Source organism: Papaver somniferum, chromosome 10, assembly GCF_003573695.1.
Source record: "Papaver somniferum cultivar HN1 chromosome 10, ASM357369v1, whole genome shotgun sequence".
NCBI lineage: Eukaryota > Viridiplantae > Streptophyta > Magnoliopsida > Ranunculales > Papaveraceae > Papaver > Papaver somniferum.
Window position 1 is genome coordinate 109,681,072 of NC_039367.1, and position 11,866 is coordinate 109,692,937.

Sequence of the window (11,866 nt, forward strand, 5' to 3'; positions counted from 1 at the left end):
ATTGGAGTAACTTCAGGATCAGCGTCCGAAGATGTTTCTTTAGCTTTTCCTTTCTCCTGAGTTTTCTCTGACATCTTGTCTGTGAGAGTCTTGAGATAATTGCATAGCTCTTTCTGAGTGGCAGTCATGTCAATCTGATTCTTGGCAAGAGTCTCTTGCACCTTCATGAGATCACCTATAGTAGGCGGGTTTTCTCTGACTTCCTTAGGAGACCGGACGAAGAGAGGATCGTTCTCGATGTTGGTTTGAGGAGGAGTGGTACCGCTAGTGCCGTTGTTAGGAGCCGGAGCAGTTTCTGGAGTACCACATGTATCGCTAGTGCTAGCATTATTTGGGTTAAGGTTTGTAACTGAACCTGACCTAAAATCAACCATCTTGTGAAAATGTGAGATTGAAACCGACAGAATGATCTCCCACTATGGTCGCCAATCTGTAGATGAGGCGACACGAGTTGCAGGATTTTAAGGAATTAAGAAGACGGTCGTGCGGAGGAAACTCCTTGAACCGAGCGAACTATCTAACCTCACATAGATACACTGCAAAAAGGGAGTGCTTTGAATTCGAGAGATCAATCTATAGGACTCCGGCCTAAACCAATACAATGGTCGTTCCAGAGTCAATTCGGTCATAAGAGAGGATGGTCGATCTATAGGAGGGAAACTGAGAAATGTGTGAGATCAATGGTGATCAAAATTGTAGGTGTGTTGTGTATTCTGCGTGAAGAAATAAGATAAGTTCTGATTGATTGAATTTGCTCTGTTGAGAGTAATTGTTCAGACGATGAGTTCGTGTGCTCTTGTTGTCTGTTTGACGAAAGAGTGTCATGTCTTAAGAAATTGTCTGTTGTTTTAATTATGATTCAGAGACTTATTTATATTGCTAGAATTGTAAACACCTTGATCCCATGAAGTGTGACAGTTGCTGGAGTCAAAGAGTGGGGAAGTGGAAATCGTGTTAAAACCAGTTTCTCATCGTGCGGAGACTTGTTTGATTTTCCATCCACTACTTTGCTAACTGCTCCAATTGATTGCACGACTTGCACACATTCTCATCGTGTATATGAACATACGTGTTGTAGACCGCCAGACCAAAACCCTAGTTAATATCCCCCCATGTAACACGATCGATGTCTCGTGATTGCGAGTCCGCGAAGAAAACATGTATTTAGTTAGCCAGTTGTTGACTTCATGGGACGATGAGTCCTTGTATTGCTGAGTCGAACATGATTTGCAAATGTTCTAAGACTCATGAATCGAACGTGTCTATTGAGACAAAGGTATAATTCTCGAGTAAATATTGATAGTTAAGGTGAGAAAATATTGCTCATAAGATGGATTGTTGAATATTGACAGTTGAACCAATATTCCTTAGTCTGAGCAAATGTTGCTCGTTTGATGAATTATTGGTAACAGAACCAAATAAAATATTAATTTAAAATACTGGCAACTGAACCGAGTATGATATTAAAATTTTGATCACGGGATCAACGTAAAATTATTAGTGTTCGAATCTGCTCAGAATTATGTTTTGCATAGCTTTGGATTCGAAACCCTAATTTTGATCAATTGCTGATTAATTGATGATTTATTGAAAATCAACCACAGAGTGAAGGAGGGACCAGCTACATGGGATGATGAGTCGACCATGTAACGCCCAGATGCTCTAGCAAAATATCGAAGTCTCTTGAAGACCAGTTGGTGAAACATGATCAAATGTTGGTTTAATCATTTATTGAAATAATGCTCGTCTGAGCCTTAGGTGATAAAACCTAATTAATTATGAAGAGATGAAGGACCGACCAAGGGGTCGTGAAACCGGCCCTGGTTGGTCATGGGACCGATTGACGATCGTTTTATAAAATTCCAAGTTGTTTGGAAGAGTTTGAAGCTAATGTGAACAAATTAGGTCAAATGATGAAAATGTGCGGGACCGGCCTCTTACAAGCCAAAGAGCCAACCTTGGTCGGTCAAGGTAATATGCTCATGTCACCAAAGTGTCCGTGTCTCAGTCCTGAGAATTTTGATATTTTTTGATGCGCGTTTGAGCAAAATTTTGAGAAAATATGAAGAAATCAAGTTTTTTGCTCAAACTAAGGAAACTTCATAAGATGAATGAAATAATAATAATAATAAAAAAATAAGGAATCATGAAGTGTGGGACCGGCTATGGCCAAGGCATGGCCAGCCGGCCAATAAGCCCAATCTCATGGCACTTTTCTAATTTTATATTATTTTCATGATTTTTAGGGAAATACCATGAAATCAAGGAGTTTGTTGAAATAAAGGTGTTTTCCTTAAAGTGAAGGAGTTTCCATGAGATGAAGGAAACAATGATAATTAATAATAATAATATAAGGGGTGTGTGGGACCGGCCACGACTAGGGCATGGTCGGCCGGCTAGGGCCTGGTCCCGCGAGTCTTCCCTAATTTTATATATTTTCCTTGATGTGAAGGAAATATCATGAAACCAAGGAATTTCATGGGATGAAGGAAATAATAATAAAAAAATAATAAGGAATGCAAGGTTCGGTACCGGACACAACTAGGGCATGACCGGCCGGCTAGTGAGCTTGGTCCCGCGATATCTTTCCTAATTATTATTATTTCCTTGATACGGAGGAAACACCATGAAACTGAGGAGTTTCCTTAAAATGAAGGATATTTTTTCAAATGAAGGAATTTTCATGAGATGAGGGAAAAATAATAAAATATGATAAAATAAGGAATTAGGCGTGGGACTGGCCACGACATGATTGGCCTGCCAGTGGGCCCAGTCCCCTAGCGCCTTAGCTTAATATTTTATTATTTTTTTCTTCCTATTTTGCATAGGTTCATCGTTCCTTCGTATTTTTGAATGCTCGTTCGTGCATTTAGGTGCTCGTTAGTGCGTTATTGCTGAATACACTTGCACCATTTTGGTCGGGGCTTACTCGATAGCGGCTCAGATGTCCGTACGTTGAATATTTATCACTAACCCATGGAATTCTGCTGGGAAGAACCATGAATTTAAGTAATGAAATATTATGAAGAACGTAGAATATTTCTGAATATTCAGTTAATGAATTTAAGGATTAGAGATAATTAATTGATGGCTCTATACTAGCAGGCATGATGTCTAGGAGCATTAATTATTTGATAGTTGAGTAATATGAGCTTGTTGAAGTGTCATATTTCTTTTATATAGTCAGGGAAAACATTGTTACATCTTGAAGACGTTATTGCTCTATACTAGCAGGCAAGATTTCTAGGAGCAGTCTAATCCTTCGATTTTATATAGAAATATTTACTGAAATTGCTCAGTATTTATGAGATATGTCGTTGCCTCAGCTGAGAGACTACACATCTATATATACTCTGAGAGACAGTATTCTCAGTCAGAGGTTCTTGCGGCATGAACTTTCATGTTTCGATGAGAGACATGAGCCTCAATACTCATCTGATTGCTGGATCAGGAGTATGTATAATTATGGTTTTACGATTTTAGCCTTTGTCGAAAAATCCACCATCTACAAGAATCCAATTCTTTTGTCCCCAAGGATAGTATTACATTCTTTTCATACACATTTGCTTGTTAAAACGCTTTCTGCAGTTTGGATGCGCTGAAGTATCTCGATAGTTAATTCCGACAACATATCCATCACTATTATACTGATGAAAGATTATCAAAAAAAATTTTTACAAGCTTTTAGGGTTTTCTTATTATATAATGCTACAAGCAGATACGAGTAAAGCTTATATATATATATATATATAGACATCCAATACACCTGTTGGCTAATTTTTTAGGTTTTCCATCTTAAATCACTATTCTTTGGTATTTACACCGAATATTTCAATTTCCATATTACTAAAAAATGAGATATTGTAGCAATATAATGAGATATTGTAGCAATATAATGATATATGAAATGAATATTTTCATGTTTATCTAATTTCATTTTTAATCTATTATACATTCCGAACATAACAAACTAAAATAAATCATGATCTCTTAGGAAATACCCAAATAATTTTTCTACTTTTCGATTAATTACCTAGGTGGTTTGGGGTGGCCCGGACGGCTGGACCATAGGTGTAACGCAAAATAAAAGGAAAAAACCAAAGGTTGGCTAGTTAAACAATGACCCAAACTAAATTGTGCATTTAAACATAGAACATAATCCACACACCAAAAAAAAAAACACAACTACAAGAGATAAAAAATCTACATAGATAACCCAAGGAATAAATTGTACATAGAAAAAATCCAAATACCAAAAAAAAAAAAAAAAAAAAACACAACTACAAGAAAAAAAACCCGACATAGATAACCCAAGGAATGTGTTAGCGGCAAGGACATCATGAGTACGTGTTTCCGATTGTCCACTAAAATTACTCAACGAGATAGCGCTCCTCATATGAGGAATAATTGCAACCCTGCTTGTTTCCCATAGTAGTGTCCCCCAAATTTCCGTCCAAGTTCTGGTGACTGCATTGTAACACAATAAACACCCATTCTGCCACAATAGGAGGTCCTTGTTTTTTCCAAAAGCTATCGGATAATAGGTTGGCCACCCTTCATCCTCATCCTTTTCCAAGAAAATGCTTATCTTATGATTCCAATTCCATTCCCCGCCAGGTGCCCATGTATGAATATTTTTTTTGGAAGTGGGTGCCCAGAAATCTATCCGGGGCTGATTAATCCCCTCATCATAGGCCTCATGGATGTAGTAAAATAAAAGGCAAACTCCGAACATAACCATCCCAAGTGATGGGAATTCACCCCCAGGAATATGATGCGGGGGTCGCGAATGTTGATGAAATGTCTCAGTGTCCAAATTGAAAGAAACTATGTCACTATCCCACTGACAACAATCCTTCCAAAAAATACAACCGTGTGCGTACACACCTGAACTCCGAAAAGTATAAGGAATCTCCCATGTTATGTTCCTCCATCCCTTCTTGTCTCCTAGAGTATGTATTTGAACTTTACCATCCATGTGAATTCAAACAACCTTGTACTCATTCGTACGTTGACAGTATTTGAAACCCTCAATTACATTGTATCGTGGATACCACGAAAGTACTTGATCTCGTGCAATTGGGATGCATGGCAGATGTAGGTGCTCACCAGTTTCCGGATTCATAACATATACAAGATCTTGTATGCCGTGGTGTGAAACAGAAAACTTACCAGACCATTGAAAGATCCAACTATTGGGTACAACTTAGTCAAATTTTCATGGGTTTCATCATTCGGGGCGTCGTGATTGTTGGCTATTACAATCCGGCTGAAATATTACTTTCTATAAAAGAGTTGAGTAACTTCTTTCTCTATTCTTGGTGTGATACCAAAAAGGAGTCCAATTCTTTTGTCCCCGAGGATAGTATTCCACTCTTTGGAAACACATTTGCTTGCTAAAATGCTTTCTGCAGTTTGGAGGTGCTGTAGTATCTCGGTAGTTAATTCCGACAACATATCCATCACTATTATACTGATGAAAGATTATCAAAAAAAATAAAATAAAAGCATTTAGGATTTTCTTAATATTGTAGAATGCTACAAGCATATACGAGTAAAGCTTATATAGACATCCAGTACACCTGTTGGCGAATGGTCACGTCCATTATGAGCAGGCATTATTTGAATGGTCGTGTCCTTAATGAGCAGGGAAGTAACGCATATTTGCACGTTTTATCTTATAAGCGGTTATAGCTTAAACCCATAACTGGATTTTTATTTAAAAGGAAAAAAAATCTAAAGGATAACCGTTACGTCATGAAGTAGGTCTGAAAGGACATGACATTTTAGTAGGGTGTTATTATTTCTTTGAATTCAACCGCTGCATGCGTCTCTTAGGAATAGGTCTCAGAAGAAAAAAAAAAGATAACAAATGTGAAAGAGGAATTAGGGATTATATTCATTTTCGAGAGAAAAAATTAAGCCAAGAGAAGAGAAGAGTAAAAAAAGTTTCAGAGATAACAATGGCTCCAAATAACCCAGAAAAAGTGAGTGGTTCCAAACCATCAAAAGGAAAGACCCCAATGACAGAGAAAAAAGTTGATACTTGAAGAGAAAGGAAGTGATGATGAGGTTCAAATTAGCAGTGTGTGAAATGGATTTGGAGCAACTAGAGAAAGCTAAGTACCATATATCGAAAGCAATAAGATTGAATAAAAAGAAGAAGAAAGAAGAGGCAAGGAATATGAGAAAAGAGGAAGAAGTAGGTTTGCAGAACAATAACCAAGATGATGATATGGATTTGTTGTGGAATGAGTTTTATCATGCTAACTCAGCATATGAGGCAGAAAATGAAGAGACAAAGAAGAGAAGCATAGAGAAAGTAAAAGATGAAGAGTACCTAGAAGAATTTTTGCAGTTGTTGCAGAAAAAAGAAAGGAGACAAGGTGTGTTTTTAATGAGAATGATTAGGGCTAGAAGACCATCAATTTATGCAGGAAGATATAAGTATTATACAGACCACCGTGTGAATGAAATCAATGTAGAGGATGAGTATCAGGCGTACCTATCACGAACAACACATGAAAATGAGGTCATACTCAACATAGTGACTGATTCTGAAACTGATATGCGATCAGATAGGGAAAAGTCGGATTACGACTCCGAGTGATGGCCGGTAACAGGTAAGGCTCTACCAATTCCAATTTTCTTATAGCTGGTGGATTTTTTGGGTTAAGTTGCTTTAATGGAAATGTTGATACAGATTTTGCAAATGGTTACACAAGTTACTATTTTGAAGAAATAGGTATCATCAAAGTACAGAGAAAAATTGGAATTAAGAATGGTCTAATGGGAAATCGTGGACTGTGGACGACTGAATCTTTTTTTGTTTTTTGGAATTTATGTTTTGGATTTAGGATTTATTTTCATGTTTTTTGTAATATTAGTGACTGAATGGTGTTGGAGTTGCTTAATTAATGACTGTTTAATGACTGTCTAATGGATTAATTTTCTTGTTTAATGACTGTTTTCTTGTGTATGATTGAATGGTGTTGGAGTTGTTGGTTGCATTGTCAAACTCAATCTATGACCAAAGAACTAGATATGAGTATATAGAAAGCACAAGTATTGTGTTGAAAACTTGGAAAAATCACTCCTAATTTTATTACACAAATTTGACATTGTATTGAAATCACAAAGGATTGACGAAATTACATGGATTCTATAAGATTAGAGTCCATCAAGGGGAAGGGGTCTTCCTGGCTTTCATTTGAATTGCATAAACCAACTGCGATTCTCATTACAGCTACTTATGAACCAATTCACTAAAGATGACCTCCTGGAGTTAGAATACCCATCACAACAACATCTTAATATTTACAACGACATTGGTTGATAATATAAAACAGGAACTATCCATAAAATACAAAACATGAATTTCCCACTACAAATATGGGATAATGGTACCATAATTTATGTATCTCTCTTTTAGCCCCTACATTTTTTTGATAAAGAACATCGAATATTTCAATTTTTGTACCATTATATATATATATCTAATTTTTCATATATATATCTCCTTATCTATTTTCTGCCACCATATCTAATTGTCAATACAATGAGCTTTTCTTGTCTACTACTACCAATCGCTCTTCCTTTTCGATCAGAATGAACTGCACATCCTATTGCTACCAATTTATTGCTATGGGTCCTAAAACTGTTAGATACAATTCATTAAGAAGAACCCTAGAAGACGATTTGAAGATCTCAGATTACGATGTACGAGTTCTTCAGCCTAGACTCGGCGTGTTCATAATCTGCATGAGGAAGCATGCAGATTATTGGTGTTTGCGTGAGAGTAATGCATTTGTTGTCGATGAGCATTGTGTGGAATTGGTGCATGGGGAAAGTAGATGTTGTTGTCCCTTTGATCGTGATTATTTTGGTCTCCAACAACAGGTGAATATACTTCAAGAACGAGTTTATCGGCTTCAAGAACATTTGCTTTGTGATATTAACGACTAGGACGTGGCATTTATAGTTTATGATTCAAAAGGAGACTAGATTGACAAAATAGGTTTCTTATTTATCAATATTTCTTATATTTATTAGTTATTTATTAATTAAAAAGACGTAATAACACAATTCTGGAAATTAAAATGATGTGTTACATATGTCTCTAATTTGTTTTGCCCATGTATGTTCTGGTTTTGTGTGTGTTTTTTTTGATGGAAACAGGGGCTTTGAATAGCCCCTAAATTTTATTTATGACTACCTCATTCAAATTGAGTTTTGAAGGATTACATTGATCAATTACATCAATAAACAGGACAATACAGATAATACAAGATTTACAATCGAAACTTAAGAAACGAGATAAGAAAATTGTATTAAACTTCTGCAGCCTATTAAAATAATGGTTTCAAACCATTTTGTTTCTTGACCACTAAATATATCAGATGCTTCCATAAAAGGGAAGTAATATGCCCAAATTAGATTCTTCATAAATGATCTCCATTAAATAAAATACCAACCATTACTACCCAAAATAAGACCAAGTCCGATTCTTCAAATTTCAAAAACAACTTTTAGTCCAGACAAGATACGAAAAAAAACCAAAGATGAGAAATAATACTATAAATATATATTATTGAACACCAAACTACATTACTCTGATCAAAATAAAGACACTACACACGGAATATGTTTGTGGCATGGACATCGTCAGTACATGTTTCCGATTGTCCTCCAAAATTCCTCAACGAGACGGCGCTCCTCATGTGAGGAATAACTCTAAATTTAACCGGCCACCTTGTCTCCCCAATTTCTGTCAACGTTCTGGTGAGTTCATTATAACGCGCTAAACATCGGTTGTTTTGCAATAGGATGTCATTGTTATTTCCAAAGGCTATCAGCATATAATGCGCCCACCATGGATTCAAAGGCTCTTCCAAGAAAATTCTCCTCTTAAGTACCCAATTCCATTATACACCGGGTGCCCGTGCATGAATATCATTATCGGAAATGGGTGCCCAAAAATCAATCCGGATATCATAAATATCGTGAATGTTGTAAAATAAAAGGAGAACTCCAGACAAGACCATTTCAAGTCTTCGAATACTGAAACCACCATTCTCATAAATATGATGCGGGGGTGGCGAATGTGGCTGGAACGTCTCATTGTCCAAATTGAAAGATACTATCTGATCATTGTTATAAATATAATGATTTATCCAAAAAAATACAACCATCTGCGTACACACCTGAATCCCGAAAAGTAAAAGGAAATTCCCCGATGTTCCTCCATCCCTTGTTGTCTCCTAGTGTGTGTACGTCCACTTTACTGCCCACTTGAATTCAAACTACTTTGTATTCACCGGTATGTTCACAGTAGCCGAAACCCCCTACGACATATCGTGGATCCCAACTAATTTGTGGCGTTGGTGTTGGATTGCATATTTGTGGCAGATGGAGGTGCTCACCCTTTTTTGGATTCATAATATAAATAGGATCTTGTATGTCGTGGTGTGAAACATAAAAACATACCAGAACATTACAAGATCCAACGATTGGGTGTGACATGTTTTCCTCATAGGATTGGATAATATTCCAGGTACCATTGTTTCCAAATAACATCTGATTGAAATCTCCCATCACCATGTAGTAATCTTCCTCCTTAATTTGTTCTATGTAGAAGAGTTGCGTAATATTTTTTTCTCTCACTTTTTTAGTGAAACCGAAAAGGATTCCAATTCTTTTGTCTGCAAGGACAGAATTCCATTCTTTGCATACACATTTGCTTACCAAAATACTTTCTGTACTTGGGAGGAGGTGTAGTATCTCGGGAGTTAAATCCGGTAATATTTCCATTACTATTACTGGTGAAATATTTTTTTTTTTAAATGTAGAAGCATTTAGGATTTCGGTTTTGTTGAATGTTACTAGCAGATACGAGTAAAGCTTATAGACATCCAATGGATGCAATATGTGTCCCCACACAAGACACCTGTTGGAATTTTCACATCTTTTAGGGTTTCAAAATCTATTAGGTTAAACGGGTGCAAACCATTACACCATTTGGTCAATGATCGCATCCTTAATCATCATGCGTTCTTTAAAAATTCATGATCCAAATAAGAAACGAATATTTTCACGTGTTTGTGTGAGATTTATTCCAGTTTATCAACATTCTATTTATGTGTCCATTGCAAATTTAAAAATTAGGGTTATGACCATAGTATATTAATCTTTTGAAGAAGAAAAAAATGATCCCAATATATATTGCTATTGCCAATCATAGCTGTAATTTATGGTGTTGACCAATATACGAAAGCCAAAAGAGAATTTGGGCATGGTTATAACGCTTGGATGGAATGAATTGTTGCGCATGGCTTTGAGTAGGTGTGAATTACTGAGGGAATTACACCAAAAATAGAAATTTGTTCAGAGAAGATTAGGCATGGCGAATCATGGAGAGAGATACTTCAGATACCTACAGATTTGGAAAGAGTGTAGCCAAGGCATGCACATTAGCGAAGAGTACATGATTATTATCTACTGTAAGATAAAGCATATACTCCATGTACTCAATCAACATGGTTGTGTTTACGCAATTTTTCGTGCTATTTTTCCGTATTTAGATAAATTATATATATACTAAAATCAATGTGGTGTTGTAAGCGTATATGAGCATATAATTATCGATATGGAAAATGTTATATTTTGTTTATTTGAGAGTGATATGCGGAATACAACTAAATTAGGTAATTGGAGATAATGCTCCTAACCTAAAAAAAAATTAGGGTTTTTCTAATACATACATACATATTATTATTAAAGAGGTCGTACAAACCACACCAGCATAAAAGATAGATTGATATATTAGAGGAAGAAAATGAGTTCCAATAAGAACAATACCGAGAGGATTAAAACAATTCCAAGGATAGTAATAGTTGTACCTAGAAAGCTATGGATCACCATAACTATTGATGGCGTGTGTAAAGTTTCTGGCATTCCCCTGTTAGCTGAAGTTCAAGCTCATGTTGACAATCTTACTCTTCTTGGTTCTACTTCTGTTGAAATGGATGGTGTCCATGCTCCCATTCCTTCGATTGAGCCTGTTGGTGAAACTGTGTCTGGCACACTAGAAATACCCAGGGAGACACCTCTAGAACAAAAGGTACTTGAAGTTCCATCACAGCCTGCTAACGCTGCAACACGAGTACCAGATGCGATGGTTTTAGTTGAGCAGATTATCAAAGAAACTTTCGAATAATGTGGTTTTTGTTTTTAGAAATTATTTATTTTGATTATTTGAAAAAAAAAATATATTAAGGATGTTGGTATTATTTTGCTTCGTTTATTTTTAGAATGAATAATATAAAAATATTGGTTCTTTAATATATGCTCATTGTGTTCAAATTCTTTGCTTGATATTTGTTTGTTAATCAATTAATTAACTCATCGAGTCAACACAATTCGGTTTTCCAAAATATACCTTATATAAACATAAGCCCTTATGATAGTTATCAGATTTTAATTTTAATTTAGACATGACCAAATGGAAGAAATATAGCAATAATTTATGGAAAAACTGAACCACAAGGGATCTTGGCACCAATGCCAAATTTGGGTCAAGCCAACCCAACGTGACATACATTTTAGAAACAACAAATAATCTTCTCTATATTATTTGGCAAAATAGAAGAAGAGGAGTACTGAAGAGATCTATCTTTTCTTTTGCATGTACCCAAGAAAGCAACAAGATACTCATTATGGCTACCTAGATCTTCTTCTTTTGCATGTGCACAAAAAATAAGATACGCATTGTGATTGCGTAGATCAGCGGAAGTGAAATATGATAAACTGAAGCGTAATGATGATTGACAAAAGCAGTAGCGTGGTGATTGACAGAATATTGTTGTTG